At 46.1% G+C, this 20445-nt stretch overlaps 1 protein-coding gene across 5 annotated transcripts in view; it reads right to left on the bottom strand.

Moving 5' to 3' along the window:
* Window positions 1–2986, bottom strand: part of LRRC8D (leucine rich repeat containing 8 VRAC subunit D) — a 204244-nt gene extending 201258 nt beyond the window's left edge. For 2 of the 5 annotated variants that reach the window (XR_012786113.1, XR_012786115.1), the window contains exon 1: window positions 2654–2978. The gene's annotated coding sequence lies outside the window, so the exon portion shown is untranslated. Of the gene's footprint in view, window positions 1–2653 lie in introns of all 5 variants that reach the window. The other 3 variants (XM_075558213.1, XM_075558240.1, XR_012786112.1) reach the window with 2 other exon arrangements.
* Between the last annotated feature and the right edge of the window lie 17459 nt (window positions 2987–20445).

Below are 20445 nucleotides of genomic sequence, written 5' to 3'. Positions count from 1 at the left end.
GCTCAAAACAGCCTTCCTGTTTCAGTCCGCGTGTACAAGTGCAATGATGTGCTTCTGGTGGTATCCTCCCGAGCACCTGTCTTAGCTCCCTCAGGGACTCATAAGGAACCCTCTCCTTCCTTGTTAAGGTCCCGCTGCACTCACGGTGGCTCTCTGCTCTTTGCTGGTACTAAACTGACTGGTGTTTCTTAGATCGTCAGACACCAGCTCCAGCTAGAAACATGTCCAAATCCCCTCCAGCTACCTTTCAAGACATATGGGATCATGAGTACATGGCGTGGACAACATCTCCGCTCTTCCACAGCCAGTGCTCACTGATCTAAAGTGCTGGGGGGAATCAAATCCAATTTCCAAAACACAACCACCAAAACCACAGAATGATTTGGACATGACCGTGTAATAGACTTTCCTAAAGTTTATCAAAAACAGCTCTGAATAAAAGGGGGAAAGGCCAAATTCTGAACAAGTATAAAAACAAAACCTCAAACTGGAAGAGACAGCAGGGAGAAAGAGATACAAACATGGCTCAATATGTTGATAGTTGCATCATATACTACTCAACATGGTGTTGGAAAAGACTGGGGGATGGGCAGAGACACGAGGTAATTTAAGGACAGCTTCCTCTCTGACCTTGTAATCTGTTGAGTTATAATCAACAAAGTACACACACACCCTCAATAAAAATAAAGCCAATCTATGATTTAAAAGTTCAGATATATAAACAATATTAATTCACAGTTTCAGAACTGTTTCTCCCTCCAGTTCCTAAATCGATGGCCTCAATCATTTTATGGGGGGTGCTCTCAACAGCCTACAGAGGCCAAATACTGCAAACCAGAATTCTAATTTGACCACCTAAATTTAAGTCTCAGGAACGTTGTTATTTTACTCTCAGATTTCAAGGAGATTTCCGTTCTTGTTAAAAACAAGGAGAGCCTACAACTATCGCCCTGAGCCTCCGGCTGACAATAGGTGTTAGGGCAACATTTATGGATGCATAAAAGCTGTCTTTAAAAAAAACACAAAGCTGTCTACCGGTCCTAATTATTGGTTATGGCGCAGGATTCTTTCTACAGATCTAGAGTGAGAGACCTGCGAGGCTTTGGTGGGATCCTTTGAATCGCCTCAATTCTTAGCATTTGGGCGGCCCTTTGGTGCTTACGAGGGAAACAGCACCTAGCATTGCTCCTCGCCCGCATGCTTCCAACGGATCCGACCGCTTGCACTCCAAACTCACTGTGGCTGTCTGTCGGACAGACTCACGGGCCCCTAGCAGGGCGGTAGAACCACTCTCGTACGGGAGTAGAAAGCCTCATCTTCACTAGCCCACGGAGGGACTAGTGGTTCTGAACTGCTGACTTTGCGGGTCGCAGCCCAACATGTCCGACCACCACAATAGGAGCTTTCTGCACTGAATCTTATGAATAAAGCTACTAAGGAAAATGTTGAGTCAGCTCTTTCTTCAGGTCTATGTTACTTTCAAATGTGTCTTCCCATCTTTCTATGATCCAAAAAAATTATTTTTCAAAGTCATGGAGATGCAACAGAAGCAACAGTAAGCATAACGTACTGGCCCAAGGGTTTCAGGATGAGCCCCACGGTAAGCTACGACTTCCCAATACCTCCACATCCCCCATGTTCCTGCCTACTCCTTGAGTGATCCCTCTCTCTTCATCTGTGCGTCTTTCCCTTCCCCTTCCCCAACTCTACCTCCCCACCTACTGTCACCAGCTTCACCCCCCCCACCCCCCCCCACAATCCCAATTGCGGACCAGATGAGACCTGTTACTGCAACTTCCACCGTTTCCTCCCCAGCAGAGACCTACCTCTCTTCCCAAGGACTGGTAGCAGCTCTTCTTCACTGCAGCTGGTTCTTTAAGAACCCCAAAAGCTCATTTCTTTATCCCTAACGTATGCCCCCAATAGAGGGGGCAAAAGGGCGAAGACCCTTATGGCCCTTCAGGACCTGGACTTGATGGTCCTTTATCCAAACACCCTCAATTTCCCGTCTCCTTCCCAAGCCCCTGTGTAGTCTTCCAGCTGAAGTCCCGCTCCCAAGTGCCCACGCCTCCAAACAAGCTAGAAGCGGATTATACCGGTACCCAAGCCGGAGATGGCCCGCGGGCGGGCTGGGTGCACCTGCGGGCCCCGTTCGCCCGCCCTCCGAGCGAGGGGCGGGGCGCCTGGCCCAGCCCAGCCCACGGCGCGAGGGGCAAAGCGGAGGGGAGGCGTTTCGGGAGAAGTTAAAGGGCTCACCTTCGGGCACCGCGCCAGCAAGGCCCGGCACGAGACGCCCACCTCCGGGAGCAGGCGGAGGCGCCGTCCTCTGGGGCCGCAGCCCCGGCGATCAGGACGGAAGGAGGAAAGAGAAGGGAGAGCGCGCGAGCCGGAGCCGGAGCGAAGCGGTCCGCTGCGGGCCGGGCCCCCCGACAGCCCAGGAGCCCGCCCCTCAAATTGCCGAAAGCGGAACAGTCGGCCAGGCCCGGCAGTCGCAAGCGGGAACCCGGCCCCGTCCGCCCCCCAGCTCTCGGGCGCAAGTTCACGGCCGCCGCCCGCGCTCGGGCCGCGGCCGGGCGCGTCCGGCTCACCTGCGCGGCGCCCTCCCGCCCAGGCCCCAGGCCCAAGCCTCCGCCCGGGAGGGGCGCGCACCCACCTGGGCCGGGGTGTTGGGAAGTTCCCGCAGCCGGGTCGCCGAACCCGGGCTTACGCCGAAGCGGGCGGCGGCGGCATCACCTGCGGCGGGCGGCGGCGCCGCGGCGGCTGCACCGGGACGCGCCGGGGCGGCGGAGGCGCGCTGCGCCCTGGACCCTGCTCCCGCGGCCCCGCCCGCGGCGGCCACCTGGAAGCGCGGCGGAGGAGCCGGGGCACCACGGGCGGCGGCGGCGGCAGCGGCAGCGGCGGCGAAGGGAGCAGCAGCACATGACTCTGTAACGAGGGGAATTAGACAAAGCGTAACATGGACTCCGGGCCCGTGCAAGCGCTGCAGCTCCGGGACCAACCGCAGCCGGCGAGCGCCGCGACTGGCCCGGCCGCAGCCAATGGGGCGGGCCCGGGCCTCCATGTGATGCCAGCGCTTTCTGCGGGCCGCCGGGCCGCGCCTGCCGGGGGTCCGAGCGCTTCCGCAGCCCGCGCTGGGGGCTGGGGGCCGAAATCGGTAGCCGGCGGGCGGGGACCACGAACGGAAACTGCTCGGAGGCTGAGCAGGTGCAGCGGGCAGCGGGCAGCGACGAACGGCTACTGTAAGGCGCAGTCGCCGTGATGTAGTTGCGTACCCTCCCAACGCTTACCTGGGCACCGCGCGGTGCCGGGCAGACGCTGTCCCCAGCTGGAAGGATGACAAGGTCCTGTGGACGATCAGTCTGATATGAACGCTTGAGGAGAAGTGACAGTAAACACCATTCAATTGGCTCCCAATCCTAAGGAAGAGGTACTTAACCTCGGACTGGGAGCTCGCACAACTTTATCTTGGTGTTGCTTCCCGGCCGCATTGGTTGTGCCTCTGCCGTTAGAGTTCAGCCGAGTCTCCCAGCGACCCAGTTCTTCTTCACCAAAAGCTTGCATCTGAAGCAAACAGAGGCACCAGCATGAGAAGGTGGTCCTCCACTCGAAGCAGGTGCTATAACAGCCTGCTTGTTTTCGCCGTGTGTTTGCTCTAAGGCTGAAGTTTCTCTGTGGTCTTTTAAGTGGGGGTGCTCAAAGAGGCAATAGTCAGAAAGAAAGTCGGGAGGGATGTTTGGAATTGTGGATTTCCAACAAGGTCAGTGGCCCAAACCGAATGTATCAATATCTCCACTTATCTGAACCCATCCCTCTCTGTGGACAACGGGAAATCGCACATCCGTGACAGCAAGCATTCAGGATTCACTCGGCATCTGTGATATTCTTAATAAACATCGATATGTGCAAGATGGACAAGCATTCAGAAAAATGTCTGTTCCAATGTTCATATGTAGTGAATCATTAAAAAGGCGTTTTCCGGTGTTTCAGGAATGGCTTCCGAGAGACCTGATGGTGGGCACCTGATCACCAGATCTCAGAAGTACCAGAGCAGCCCTGAGCAGGGTGGCCCAGAGCACACTCAGGGCTGCCTCTGACTAATGAAAAGAGGACAGTAGATTTTAACCTGTTCACCCACCCCTCTCCTTCCTCTGACCCTCCTACTAGTACCCTCTCTCCCATTTCCTACACCCAGCAGGTTTGCTCATCCAGATTTGGAGTGGTTTCAGAACTGTGTTAACATGTAGTGGTGTGCTATTTGATTGAAAACCTCACATTACTTAAAATTAGTTTGGGATATTTTGCTGCTTGTAAAAAATGCACTTGACTTTGCTGCACTTTTTGATCTGTTTAGTTTTAAAGAAGCCCCAGTGGTATATTGGGTGACACAAACTGCTAACCACAAGGTCCAAAGTTTGAAACCACCAGCCACTCTGCAGGAGAAAGATGAGGCTTTATAATCCCGTAAAGAGTTACAGTTTCAGAAACCTACATGGGCAGCCCTATTCATCCTATAGGGTCACTATGAGACAGAACTGACTTTGTGGCACTGAGTGAGCTATGGGTTTTAAATTCTGAACCTAGGCTTGATAGAAAGATGGTTTCAAGATGGGTGTAAATTGAGCAATAAAAAGTGATACTAGAAAATGCATCCAATGCGGAGAGACAGCATTTCTGTACCCTGTGAATGCAGTGTAAATTGGACACATCCGGTGGAGGACAGTTCATCAATTTTTTTATAACTGGATGCCAGGTTTCCAAGAGTAGGTGAAACCATCCTCTGGCAGTACTGGAACAATCCCGGCTGCAGAGGCTGCTGCTCACACGTTTACCTCTCACCAGAACCAACAGGTAACATTATGGTGAACATGATAAAACAGAGAAGTTGTCAAGGATTTCTTCTTACTTGGATACTCAATCAATGCTCAGAGAAACCGCAGTCAAGTGATCAAAGGACACAGTACATTGTGTAAATTGATGCAAGACCTTACAAGACCTCTTTTAAGTGTTGAAAAGCCAGGGTGTTACACTGAGGACTAAGGTGAACTTGACCCAAGTCAAGGGGTTTTCAATTGCCTCATGTGCACGTGGAAATTAGACACTGAATAAGAAATTCAGTGCATTTGAATCATGGAGCTGGCATTGAATATTGTAATTAGCACAGACTGCCAAAAGAATCCACAAATCTGTCTTGGGAAAAGTACAGCCAGAATGCTCCTTAAAGGGAGAACGAGACTTCATCTCAACATACTTTAGACATGCCATCAGGAGAGAACAGTCCCTGGAAAAAGACATCATGCTTGAGAAAGGAGGCATTGAAAAAGAGGAAGATGGATTGACCCAGCAGCTGTACTACTGGGCTCAAACCTAAGAACATTTGGGAGGGTGGCATAAGAAAGAACTGGTGGTAAATAGGGTTGCTATGAGTCAGAACGGACTCAGAGGCACATAACAAGGTTACATTATCCTGGACTATGGGCTATACACCAAGGGGGTTTAATTGACAGGGTGGTGCTGAGTAAATTACCCCCCCTTGAAAACGGATGATATGACAAATCATTTGAGAACCGATGATGTATGTTCTCTTTGATGAGGCAATTCCACATCCAGGACTTACACTCCTGGCATATGAATGCAAAGCTTGGTGTACTTCATAAGTTTTACACTGTGTGTGAAAATATATGTACAGATGTGTATTATTATAGCCTTCTTTGTAAAAGTGCAATGTGTAATCAGTTAAGAAAATCCCAGGACAATGGCTAAACAAAGCAGGGAAGATATGCAGAAGGAAACTTTAAGCAGCCATTAATCAAAATGAGTCCATTTGTACCAACGTGGGTGGATGGCCAATATCTATAAGTGAAAACAAATGGCAGTGCAATATGTTCCTATCTTTATTTGTATGTTTGGCTTTAAAATATATGTGTTATTAAATGTATGCTTGGAGAAATCTGCAAGCATATGCAATAAGCTCTGAACAGGCTTTTTGTTTTCTAGCACAAAGTTCAGTTCAGTATGTTTGTACTTTTACGGTGTACACATATTTGCTGATTGGAAAAGTAATAAACTAACTGAACATTTTTAAAGCTTAAATTAGGGTGAACTCTCTAACTGGAAAGTAATAAAATGTAGTTTTAATGGCCTGGAATGTAAAGCAAACATCTAGCTTCCTCTTTTCCACAAGGGAAGCAAATGTGAAACCAAACCCCACTGTCAGTGAGTTGATTCCAACTCACAGGGACCCTCTCAAACTCGTCTGAGGCTATTCATCCTTCCTGGGCAGATTGCTTCATCTTTGTCCCGAGGAGCAAACAGTGGGTTTGAACACCTGAACTGGCAGTTAGCTGTCCAACGTTTACCTGATCACAGCTGATGGGGTTCAAAATTAAGAAATGGGATAGAAAAGTCTGTGGTGACTCTAGATGTGCCCACAGTGGTGGGGTCAGAGAAGCCAAATAAGGGGCAGGGAAATTCTATTCAGAAACACTCAAAGCACATTGGGAAGCATCAACTCTTTGCTGCCTTCTCATTTCATTGTCAACATTTGGCATTCACTTAGGTTCCATAATCCATAAAATTGCACGTTTCTTGAAAGATTGCACTGTATCAAATTCAAGCTTTATAAATGGATACCAAATGCACTGGTGGTGTTTATGGATCGTTTCGTGATGCATTCTTTTGTAAAGTGAAAGAAGCAGCCCCAGAGGAAGGGACTGAATGTGGACACACCTGGATAACCTACACAAATAAATGTCCTATACATGTGCTGGGAAAGTGACCGGAATGCCCTGTGTCAAATTAGTTGAACAGTTCTCTGTGGGTCCATGTGTGTTGACCTTGCTTGGTTTTCTGGACTTTAAAATAGAGATAATACGTATCTCAGGTCATTGCAAGGTCAGGATTGAATTAGATCATGTATGTTGAGTGCCTTGACATAAGTATTACTTAGTAATGTTGCTTTCTGTAAACATGTCCACATATTACAAGTAGGAACAAGTCTCCTAATCTCTTTATTCTGGATCCATTAATACCATAGTCAAAGTAATATGATATATCCACAGTACCTCTAGGAGAAGGCTTCAGATAACTCATGGGGGAAGTTCCATTACTGACACGGGGAATATGACCACGAGATAAGATCACAGGAAGATCTCTTCAGCAACTTCTGGAGAGGGTGACTAGGAGGGATTAGACTGCACTTCCTGGCAGTGAGAAATTAACTTAAAAGCTAAGTTGACCCACGTTTCTTCAAGTGGGAGAGCACCAGTTCCTGATTGCAGACGGCCCTTCATCACTGACCAGTGGGATGAACCACTTCTGTAAGCTCCTCTCCTCCCCAGAATAGCTGATTTTCCCCAGTTCCTGATGCAAACCAACCAGCCAAACCCAAACAACCCCTCCACCATTTTCCCTCTGGGTACACAAGCCGGCCCATAATCACACTGCCATGGCCACAGGCAGGCCCCCAGTCACACAGCCACAGACAGGCCCACGGTCACACTGTCATGGCCACAGACATGCCCACGGTCACACGGCCACAGACATGCCCACGGTCACACAGCCACAGGCAGGTCCCCAGTCACACAGCCACAGACAGGCCCACGGTCACACTGTCATGGCCACAGGCAGGCCCACGGTCACACTGTCATAGCCACAGACATGCCCATGGTCACACGGCCACAGGCAGGCCCCCAGTCACACTGTCATGGTCAGAGGCAGGCCCATAGTCGCACAGCCACGGCCACAGACATGCCCACGGTCACATTGTCACGGCCACAAACATGCCCCACAAACATGCCCACCATCACTGCGATGGCCACAGACATGCCCACGGTCACACGGCCACAGGCAGGCCCACGGTCACACTGTCATGGCCACAGGCAGGCCCACAGTCACACAGCCACAGGCAGGCCCACGGTCACACTGCCACAGCAACAGAACTTTAGCACCCACAGGGGTTTTTCTCTTTTGTCCCTCATTTTTGCTGCACACCACCCATTACCGCTTTCTGCTCAAGAAATGTAATTAGATGAAGCCTATTCATTGAATACATAAAATACATTGCCCCAGTATTTTTTTACAAAATGTTTGCCTATCCAGACAGCTGCTTATTGCTATCATTACTCTTATTTTATCATCATTCTTTATACTCTGTTCTTTCAAGGTGCACAACATCCTTCATAAGCCACATGAGAAGGATTCAATGAGGAAAGCTGACTAAGTGAACTGGAAGTGACCTCAAACTCACTTGTAGCAGATTTAAGACACGGACTTATTCCCTTGGACTTCAAAGGCTGAAATGCCCATGTGAGAAACTGATGGCATCTACTTCAAGGTTAAGGAACTGGCAGTCATTGGACTTTGATTTAAGCTTCTTGTTTTGATGGTACCTGAGACAGTTAAAGTTTATTTTGCCAATCTGGCCAATAAACACATGTGGGGTTAATTGAAGGGCAGAGAGATAAATGACTTGGTGAGCCTCGCCTTTCATGTTCCCAGGTCCCTTGCTTTATGATGGTCAGACCAGGGTGCAACTGCCTTAGCAGTTCCCTGCTTCAGCTGGCAAGGCTCACTTCCTGCAAGACATCCCTGAGGAGAAACCACATGGACCTACCCTGATGCAGCCCTGGGTGCTGGAGCAGCCGTGTAGAGACCACTGCCAATGCTGAGATGCTTACACATTACTGACTTGACTTTTCTCCTGCAGTCGGCATTATTGCGTGTGTTTTGTGAGATGGAGGAGGACTTTGTGGATTGGTGTCAGACATATGGGCTAATGTTGGACTTGTGGGCTTGGACAGCACTGGGTTGGGATGCTTTCTTAAGGTGCATTTACCCTTTATATAAAACTCTCTCTTATACATATGAGTTTCTGTGGATATTTTTCTTTAATGTACCCAGACTAACACAGTGCCCAATGAATGGTGGCTCAGGGATACTATATTTTTACTATTTTAATGTTTCTCCTTGCTTTCTTATATTTAGTAAGCATGGTTCTGCCTTTATGAATGAGTGTTGTTGAAAGTTTTGCGCTATCACTAACTTCCATTGTTTGTGGATTGTTCAGTCACTTACTAATTTAATATGTACAAATCAGCAATTAATATATTGCAATCTAAAGATGGCCTATACTTGCATAATTTCCTGTTTGAACAGTGTCTAAATTCTATACCACTGGCTAAATTCAAGACACTATCAATAGAATTTCCTTGTGCCCTAGAGAGATGATGTATAATGTTCTCTTTCATAAAAAGATGATGTATGTAAAGTGAACCAGAAACACATATAAACCACAGGTATATAAATGGATTTTTGGCATAAATTTCATTATAGTTTCAATCTAAGAACAATTAGTTTTCATTTTTAAAATTTTATTGACACTTCTTCCACATATCATATAATTCAATAGTTCCATCATATCAAGAAGAATTGTACAGTTACTACCAATCAATTTTCGCACATTTTCTTCTTCCTTGTTGTGTTACTCTGGGTTGACCAGAGAAACAAGTTAATAGAGACTCATATGTGTGTAAGAGAGAACTTTTTTATAAAAGAGCAATTGTATATTAAGAAAAATCCCAGCCCAGTCCAGATCAAGTCAAGTCTGATATTATCCGATATATTGATGCTAGTCCATAAATTCCTCTTTAGACTCACACAGCCATGCAATGCAGCTGAATGCAGGAAGATCACAGGCCAGTGAGTGGAAATTCATGTGGATCCAGTGGCTGTGGAAGCTTCTCAGCAGTGGCCTGGGTTTCCTCGTGACTCCTCCAGTTTCAGGGCTCTGGCTCCATCAGTGTAGCCCAGTGGTTCTCAACCTTCCTAATGCCGCAACCATTTAATACAGTTCCTCAGGTTGTGGTGACCCCCAACCATAAAATTATTTTCATTGCTACTTCATAACTGTAATTTTGCTACTGTTATGAACTGTAATGTAAATATATGATATGCAGGATGTACTGGGGGGCCCCTGTGAAAGGGTCGTTTGACACCCCCCCCCAAAGGGGTCACAACCCACAGGTTGAGAACCACTGATGTACCCCCATGTGGCTTGTCAACTGCAATGTCTCCCAGGGAGTCAGTGTGGGTCTGGCCTCCAGAAAGCTATTTATCCCCTTCGTGTCTCCAAAGGAGGTCATCCAGCTGGGACCTGGTTTACAGGCTAAACTCCACCCCCTCACTCTTAATAGCCTCAAGTTGACACCATATTATGTAACTACCTCACTTGTACTCATTATTAGTGCATTTTTTAAAACCTGTGGCCAAAATATACAAAGCAAAACATTATCCAATGCAACACCTTCTCCATGTATATTTCAGTGCCATTGACTATACTCTGTTATGCAACCATTATTGATATCCATTTCCAAATTATTCTCCCACCATTCACATACATTCAATGCTCTCTATGCAAAAACTCTACCTCCTTCAACCCAGATAACCACTAGTCATGTTTGAATTCTCTTTTTTTCCCATAGTTTTCCTGATATAAAGTTCACATATAATTCACTTCCATTGTTAAGTCACTTTTAAAAAGAGTTGTATATACATCATTGCAATCAGTTCTAGTGCTCCCTTCCCCTCCCACATTCATTGTTTGTTTCCCCCATTCCGCTCCCCACTTACCCTCCCCCATTCCCATCCCCACTTTCCCTCCCCCACTCCCCTCCCCACTTACCCTCCCCCATTCCCCTCCCCACTTACCCTCCCCTACTCCCCTCCCCACTTACCCTCCCCCATTCCCCTCCCCACTTCCCCTCCCCCACTCCCTTCCCCACTTTCCCTCCCCCACTCCCCTCCCCACTTACCCTCCCCCATTCCCCTCCCCACTTACCCTCCCCCACTCCCCTCCCCACTTACCCTCCCCTACTCCCCTCCCCGTTAAACCCTTGCCTCGGTGGTTATTGTCTCTCTTCATCCATTCTTTCTGTGTTTCGTAACCTGGGAAACAACATGAAGAATAGCAAGCAACAACAAAATGAGGCAGAAAGAAGAAAGTAATAGTAATAACAAAGAGTTAAAAAGAAAAGACCACCAAAAATATTTTTTAAAGCCAGAGAAGAAATTTCTGTCATGGAACAAGTAAGAAATGTTTAAGCCTAGAGCAAATTCAGGTTGGGTCAAGAGGGAGGTCGACTGGTCGCGTATTATACTATGCCATCATTTGATCCACCATAATCAAGTTGACAATCGTCTCTGTCTGATGGTCAAGCTGTTGGAGTCCTAGTCTCTGGCCTGAGGGGATCTGCCAGAGGCTTAATCTGACTAGATAATCTTCAGATGGATTTGGGGTTCCCACTGTCCTCCAGAGCCTTCCACAAATTGGGTAGAACACTTATTTCTTATGGCGTGGCCTTACTCCAAGCTCATCCTCTCGAAGAGATCATTGAAGATATAAGGGTTATAGCAAAGTGTGGTGAAAAAACAAACAAAAAAAACCCAGATGGTGCCAGGCTATCAGAAGGAATAGTGTCTGTAGTTTTAAAGGCCTGTCTCCAAACAAGCAACTATCTAAAGAAAGTTATCAGCTAAGTATACATGGAAGAAGCCTGTGTAATGCAAGGATTGTAAGTAACAAAATCCAACTCTGAAGGATGGAATGGTACCAGCTTAAATAGGAAGCTCTTGGTTTGCAAAGGGCTGTGGATAGCCATGGAAGCCCACAATCTTTTTGCAGGGTCCCCACATGTATTCCCTCTGAATCCAGGGAGGTGGACAGCCTTGTTATCAGACAGCATTGAAAACTCAATCACGACAGATGTAGTTCGATTTAAATAATACCATATCATTTGAGCTCTCTTTTGACCCATTTAAAAAAATAATTTTATTGGGGCTCTTACAGCTCTTCTAACACCCCAACATCCATGGTGTGAAGCACATTTGTACATATGTTGCCATCATCTTTTTCAAAACATTTGCTTTCTACTTGGAGCCATGGTATCGGCTCCACATTTTCTCTCCCTCCCCTCCCCTCCCTCCCTCATGAGTATTTGATAAATTATAAATTATTATTATTTTCATATCTTATACCAACCGCTGTCTTCCTTCACCCATGTTTCTGTTGTTCCTCACCCTGCATGTGTATGGGGTGGTTATACATCAATCATTGTGATCAGTTCCTCCTTTCTCCCTCTACCTTCCCCCTACCCTCATGGTCTCGCTACTCCTGTTATTGTTCCTGAGGGATTTATCTATCCTGAATTCCATGTGTCGAGAGCTCTTATCTATGCCAGTGTACATGCTCTGGTCTAGCCGGATTTTTAAGGTAAAACTGGGGTCTTGATATGGGGGTGGGGAGGAAGCATTAAAGAACTAGAGGAATGTTGTATGTTTCATCAGCGCTATACTATACCCTGGCTGGCTCATCCCTTCCTTGTGACCCTTTTTTGAGGGGATGTCCAATTGTGTACAGATGAGCTTTGGGTCTCTACACAAACCCCCCTCGTTCACATTGATATGATTGTTTGTCTGGGGTCTTCTGATACCTGATCCTGTCGACACCTCATGATCACACAGGCTGGTGTGCTTCTTCCATGTTGACTTTGTTGCTTCTGAGCTAGATGGCTGCTTGTTTATCTTCAAGCTTGTAAGACCCCAGATACTATATCTTTTAACAGCATGGGATCATCAGCTTTCTTCACCACATTTGCATATGCACCCATTTTGTCTTCAGCAATAGTGTTGGGAAGGTGAGCATCACAGAATGCCAGATTGTTAGAACAAAGTATTCGTGCATTGAGGGAGTACTTGAGTGGAGGCCCATTGTCTGTCTGCTAACTCAATGCTTAACAAATAAATGTGTACATAGATCTTTGTCCATATCACTATGTATAGATATATTTACATATGTACATTCCTGTATTTATACCTCTGTAAATGTCCTTTGCATCCTAGTTCTTTCCTCTATTCACTTTTACTTTCCTCTTGTCTCTCTACATGTTCAACCTTCATTCGGGTTTCAGTAATTCCTCTCAGCGACATTACACTGATCAAACCCCACCAAGCATTCTATGCCCTTCTTGCCCTCGATTTCAGATCACTTGTTGTTCCCTTGTCCCTGGGTTTATTGGCTCCCAGTTCCTACCCTCCCTCTTCCCAGGCCTCCCCACCGCTCAGAACTGTTGGTCCCATTGTTTTCTCCTCGCGATTGTTTATCTTGCCTATCCTATATAGATAGACATCCTTTAAAAAGCCTGCAAATAGTTCTGGGTCTGTCTGTTGACCTTTATGAATGTTTTCCAATGGAGTCTGATGAGGTGCCAAGCTCTGCCTCCGAAGTAGATTTTTTGGATTCCTTGGAGACCTCATTGCTTTGCTGCCCTTGCTGTCACACTTTTGTGTTTCACCTATGTCGGGGGCGGGGGGGATCAGACTGGGTAAAATTCCCACCCTGTGTCTCCACTGTTGCCCCCCTGTAGCTTTATGAGTCACTGAGGGGAAGCCATATCTCCTGGTGGGGCTGGTCCTACTGTCCTCTCTGAGCATTGGCTGGTCCGAGCAGGAGTATTTCCCTCAGAGCTTGGTGGGCCAGGATACAGTCCACTCTTTCTCTCTCCTTCCCTCTTAGTTTGTGTTCTGAGCAGACCCGCCCCTCTCCCCTAGCTGTATTTTCAGTGCTGTCCTCTGTAGTGCGTTCTTCTCGGGGAGGGATCCTTATAGCTGGGATTGGGGCTGGCTCACAGACCTCTCAGTTAGTTCACTGCTTTATACCAGTATGTTGCCTTCGAGTCTTGGTGCACCAAGTTGAGGTCTGGTCCCTCTCTCCCTTTCCTGTGGAGACATAAACAGTACCGTCCCCCACTCTCCATGGGTGGGCTAGTGCCCTGTTCCCCGCCCCCCTTTTGACCCATTTTAAAGTTGTTTCAGTTTTATTATTTTCTGCTTTCTTTTTGATTGAGGATTTATGTTTTGTCTAGGCATTGTTTGGGGGTTGTTGTTTTTGCTCCTTGTTTGTGTTTTTATGATTTTATGAATATGAAATCCAGGATAGGTAAAGCTATGAAGACAGTAAGTGGATTAATAATTATCTGGAGGCCTGGCAGGAAGGGATGGGGAAAGAGTGGGCTAAAAACAGTGAGTATGACAAGAAAATGTTCTAAAATTGATTGTGGTGATGACTGTACAACTCTTTTTAATACAACTGAACAACTAAATTGTATGATATGTGAAGTATATGCCAGTAAAACAATTTTTAAAAAGAGAAATTCCACTACCTTTTAATTCCATTTTATCAAAAACTTTTTGTATACCCCCATATGTATTTTTAAAATAACAGAAATTCTATATGTGTATATTTATGTAAAGTTAGGTCTCTATGTACAATTATATCAGAGTAAAATCATTTCTATGTAAAATCATATCTATGTCAAGTTACCAAGACAAAAACTCACTACCAGCACATTGATTCTGACTCTTATTAACCCTATAGGACAGACTACAACTCCCCATGTTCCCCAGCTGTAGGTCTCATATGGGAACGTCCAGCCCACGGGCTCTTAAGACCAGTTAAATCACCAAAGCCAGCTAACATCACACACCTCACCAAAGAGAAGCTTTTCCAGTCATGACATTAGAGGTGAATTAATTAAATATTTGATCAAATACAGCAGACTAATTGTTAAGTTGATCCCTTTTTTATGGCCCTCAAATGATGTTATAAACATCCAAATGGCAGAAAATGTGTTCTTCCGCCCCTGTTGTAAATCTTCACCTGAACAGAAAGCCTCATCTTTCTCTAGGGAAGCAGCTGGTGGGTTTGGTCTGCTGACCTTGCAGTTAGCAGCCAATGCAGAACCCACCACACCACCAGGCCTCCTTTTATGTAAAATTGTATCTGTGTAATATATATAGAATGTTATATATCCTCATATATATCTTGAATATGTATAGCATTATGTTTCTATTACTAAGGTGAGCCTGACCCAAGCCATGATATTTTCATTTGCCTCATGTGCATGTGAAAGCTGGACATGGAATAAGGAGGACCGAAGAAGAATCATTGCGTTTGCATTGCGCTGCTGGAGAAGAATATTGAAAGCACCGTGGACTGCCAAAAGACTCATCTGTCCTGGATGGAGCACAGCCAGAGTGCTCTCGGCGGCAGGAATGGTGATACTTCATCTCACATACATTGGACACATTTTCAGGAGAGAAGAGGCCTGGAGAAAGACATCATGTTTGCTCAAGTATAAGGGCATCAGAGCAGGGGAAGGGCCCTCAGGGAAATGCATTGACACAGTGGCTGCAACAATGGGTTTAATACTAGGAGCAATGTGAACATGGTGAAGGGCGGGGTAGAGTTCCTGTCTGGTGTGGAAAGGGTTGCTATGGGTTGGAACAGACTTGATGGCACCTAACAACAACAACATGCTTTGAAATTGCACAATCGGGATCCAGCTTAAGCCAACGGTAAAGCAGTTGCCTTCCCATCTCTTTCTTGCCTCTTCTGCACAACCTCCCAACTTGCCTCTGCATATTCTACAGATACATTCACACCATTTTATTTGTTAAGACTTATTTAAGGTCTTAACATTGGGGGTAGGTAGGAAATTGTCTGGACTAGAAATCAGCATGTTGAGAGAGAAGCAGCAAGCTGGAGGAAATGGAACAGGGTGGAGTAGATGGGGTAACACTCCCTGACTTCTGACATAACATGAAGTCCAAAGAGGAAGGGAAATTGCCAGACTACAAGAGTTAGAAGTAATATGGGGGAATTGAAACTAGGAAAACTAAGGCTGTGCATAATGAGAAGAAAGAAGAAAGCATGAATCTGTTTCTTTTGTAACAGATTCGTAGTATGGTAAAGTTAGAGTTGCCTACTGGGTGGAAATAAATTTCGGCTGGATTCAGAAGTGGACAAAGGAACAAGATATCATTACTGACATCAGATGGATCTTGGCTGAAAGCAGGGCATACAGCGAGATGTTTACTTCTCTTTTATTGGCTATGCAAAGGTGTTCAACTGCGTGTATCATAATAATCATTGAGAAGAAAGGGGAACCTAGATCATTTCATTGTGCTCAAACCTGTGCGCAAACAAGAGGCAATCATCCAGATGGCACAAGGAAATAGTGCCTGGTCTAAAACCAAGAGATGTGTGCATCGTGGTGGTATTCTGCTACCATACTTATTCAATTTTCATGCGGAGCAAATAGTATGAGAAGCTGGAATATTGAAGATGAGCCCAGTATCAGGATTGGAGGAAGGCTTATTAGCAATCTTTATATGCAGATGACATGACCTTGCTTGCTGTAAGTGTGAACTTGAAACACTTGTTGATGAAGATCAAGGATCACAGCCATCAACACGAATAACAACTCAATGTAAAGAAAACAAAACTTCTCACTGTCAGAAGTAAACAGATGGTAAACAGAGAAAAGATTGTAGTTGTCAAGGATTTCATCTTGCTCAGACCCGTAATCAGTGCTCATGGAAGCATTGCACTGGGAAAATCTGCTGCACAAGACCTCTTTAAAGTGCTGAAGTGTGAGGGTGTCAGTCACTTTGAGGCCTAAAATGTGCCTGACCCACACCTGAGAATTTTCAGTTGCCTCATGCGCATATAAAAACTGGACATTGAAGTAGACAGAAAGAAAGGACAAATTTGACTTATGGTGCTGGTGAAGAATATTGAAAATACCATGGGTTGCCAAATAAATCTGCCACAGGCAACAAATCTACCTTAGAGAAAGCATAGCCAGAGTGCTCCTAGACTCAAGGATGGCAGGATGGCATGTCACATACTTTGGACATGTAATCAGGAGAGATCAGTCCCTGAAAAAAGACCTCATGCTTGATAAAGTAGTGGGGCAGACAGAAAGAGGAAGGCCCTCAACAAGATGGATTGGCATCGTGGCTGCAACAATGGTTTCCAACATAACAACAATTGTGGAGATAGCACAGGACGGGGCAGCGTTTCATTCTGGTACACGTAGACCTGTGACGACTCGGAACTGACTTGATGGCCGCTCACAACGTCGGCAATGAATTCCATGTACTGAAGTCGATGCAAAGGCAACTTTTGCTGTTTCTGCTTGTTTGGGGCAGGTAACTGAGTGCTTCTTAATTCATAGTGTTGTGTTGTCATACCTTCACTGGGGGTATTAAAAAGAAAGAGAGCAGAAATAAACAGCGAGCGTAACCACGTGTGGACCTGTACTCCTACACTCTGCCTCCTTGTCTGACCCCGCTGTCGATGACATAGCCTGACATAGCCATGCCCTTAGTTAAAGGCAATCCTGCCATTTTGCACTAAAGCTCATCTGGTTTCAAAGGTTAATTCAGCAACTGTTCCCTCGCTATCACATTGCTAATCCCCCTGAAGATGAAGCTGTCTGCTCCCCAAAGTTTCATAGCCTTGGAAACCCTCTCGAGGGGTATGAGTTGGCGTCAACTCAAAGGCGGTAGTTTGCGTTTGGGTTTAAGTCTGAGTTATTGCCATCACCGTATTTTCGACTGCTGTTATGTCTCCTATCTTGAGGAATAATATTTCTTTGGGCCCGCTTCTCCCCACCAGTCAGCATCACATTTCACCTCTCCTTTGCATCAAATCTTCTCAAAAGAGTTGCCTGTGCTAATTGCTTCTAATTCCTTTCTTCCTGTGTCAACCCCCTATAATCAGGTTTCTCCAACTTGTCACTGAAAGTGATAGTAACCACAGTGATCAATTCCTGATCCGCGATTGACTGTTCAGCGGCATTTGACACCGCTGTGTACTCCTGACTCCTGGTCTTCCCTGACCTCGTGTCACACTGCATTCCCTCCCTGCTCTGAATGAGGGCTTGTTGCTAACAGCACCGAATTTACATCCCTCACACAGTCCTCTCTCCTGAGTCCAATTTGCTTTTCTAACTCCCTCCGTGGTGTTCTTCACTCAAATGTTTCAATGTTGCTGTGAGTTGGTTCCAATTCCTGGAAATCCATGTGTCCTGTGGAAACCACCGAAAACAACGGGTCTCCAATAACATTTTCAAGGCTGGGACCTTTCTGAAACTGATTGCGAGGCTTGGCCTCCGAGGTGGCCTCTGAGTGGATTTGAATAGGCAATCTTTTAGCTAGGCGTCAAAGACTTAAGTCAAAGTTACCATATTGAAACCAAACTCAAAATTCCTCCCACCCTGAAATCTGTATTTCCCACAGCTTTCTCCACCTCCAAAAATGGCAACTCCATCCTAGATGCTTAGGCTAAGAGTTCTGGTCTCCTCCTTGACTCTTTCTTTTCTTACAACATACTCAAGTTTTCAGGAAATCTTCTTGCTTCTATATTGCTTCTGTGTTTCCACTGCCTTGGATTGCTCTCTCTCCGGGGCTACCTCATGAAGTGCTTGCTAATCTATGTTTGCTTGTGAACTTATCTAGGCTTGCTAGTCTCCTCAAAAAAAAGGAAAAATCTAAACCAAGTGACAAATAAACAAAATCACAAAATATATTCTAATTAAATAAAATCATTTTTAAAGTAACACAATAGAACAGAGAATTCCAGCCGAGGAATCATTTCTTCCCCCTCACAAAGGATTTCTTTTCAACTCTCATCTGTTGCGTCATGACATTGCTGTGCATTCTAATCTGAAAGGAAGAAGTTAGAGTGAGCATGACAGAGCATGGATGTGCCAAAAGAGAGCAAGTAGGAATCTTAATAATAGTTTTGCCAATGGAAAGTGGAAATAACACAAAAGTCCTGAGGGGGGAAAACCCATAAAAAGGCAGTGGACAAGTCTTTAAAAAAAAAAAAAAAAAGCTTTCTAAAGCAAACCAATCTATCTGGTCATTTGAAAAGAGGAAAAGTAATTGTTTTTTCCAAATGATTAACTGAATGCTTACAAGTCCGTGCAGACCTCACTGTGTCAGGATGTTTCCTCTCAGCTCCTGCCGGTGGAGAGGATGGACACAGCCAGAAACCTTAAATGTCCAGACAAAGCTGAGCAGCGCTGGAGGGGAGAGAGGAATGTGGGGGGCAGGAAGTGAGAAAGCTGTCTCTGGGGCTTTCTTACTCACGGGTGAGATTCTAGCATTCTGGGTTTGAAAGATTATTTTGTCTGAGTGCTGTCTGAAACCTCATCTGACAGCTCCTCAAAGCAGCAGGACATGGAGCCCCTCAGAAGATGAGACTGACAGGCAGTCAGGGAACGGCAGGCAGCCTTGTCCTAAGGCGAGCGGCTCCTCAGGCAATGCAGGCTCACGGGAGGAGACTCAGCCATCCAGGCTCCTGTCCTGGTCATTCCCCAAGGCAGTATCCTTACACCTAGGGATGGTTCCCTAATGCTCCTCTGACCTCTGAAACCTGGACTCTCCTGCCTTTCTCCCTCCTTGCCCTCCTCCCCATCCTCCTCCTTCTCCGTTTATGAAAATTGAGGGACAACCTGTAGCCTCGAAGGCTACAGATGTGTTGTCCAAAAGAATGTTTTCACCCCCACTATTATGATCCCAATATTACCTTGAAAATCTGGCTAGACCAGAGGATGTACATTGGTACAGATAGCAGCTGGAAACACAGGGAATCCAGGACAGATGACTCCTCCAGAACCAGTGAAGAGAGTGGCGATGCCTGGAGGGTGGAGAGAATGTGGAGTAGAAAGGGGGAACTGATTATAGGAATCTACGTATAGCCTCCTCCCTCGGGGAGGGACAGCAGAGAAGCAGGCAGGGGATGACGTCAGACAATGTAATATATGACAAAATAATAATATATGAATGATGAAGTGTTCATGGAGTGGGGGGAGGGAAGATGAGCGGCAGATATTAAGGGCTCAAGTAGAAGGCAAATGTTTCGAGAATGATGATGGCAACAAATGTACATATGTTCTTGACACAATGGATGGATGTATGGATTGTGATAAGAATTGTACGAGCCCACAATAAAATTATTTTTTAATAATGTTTTTATTGGTGGCCATTATTTAATATCCAGGGAATTACACAAAGATGCCCTGATTTCCAGCCCCCTTTAGCAACCCAAATGTCTGGACAGTCACTCCTGTGTATTAAAATCACATCGGGGCTGAGTACCTGCTACTTCCTCTCACCCAGGTCTCAGCTCGCCAAGGAGATGCTGGGTCATGACATGATTAATATTCTGGCTGCGAACAGAAAAGTAGGAGGTTCAAGTCCCTCAGATGTTCTTGGAGCAAATGAGCAGGCAATCCTCTCTGAAGATTCCGCCAGGGAAAGCCCCATGGAGCACAGGTCTACTCCAACACACACTCATAGGTGGCCCCGGAGTCAGAATGCATGGGACAGCAACGGGTTAACTGGTTTCTGGCCTGCAGTTCCCAAGATCCTCGACTATCCCTGTCATTCCTGACTCGGAGGCAAAGTGACAGCTTCCCTTTATCTTCTGTGTACACTGTTGCGGGTTTTTTTTCTCTCCCTGGAACAAAGAACTGTTATTTTTTGTACCCATATCTTACTATTTCCTACACTCAACACATATTAAAACTGCCTATTGGG

Source organism: Tenrec ecaudatus, chromosome 1 (assembly GCF_050624435.1).
Source record: "Tenrec ecaudatus isolate mTenEca1 chromosome 1, mTenEca1.hap1, whole genome shotgun sequence".
Taxonomy (NCBI): domain Eukaryota; kingdom Metazoa; phylum Chordata; class Mammalia; order Afrosoricida; family Tenrecidae; genus Tenrec; species Tenrec ecaudatus.
This window is presented reverse-complemented; position numbering and strand designations above follow the sequence as displayed.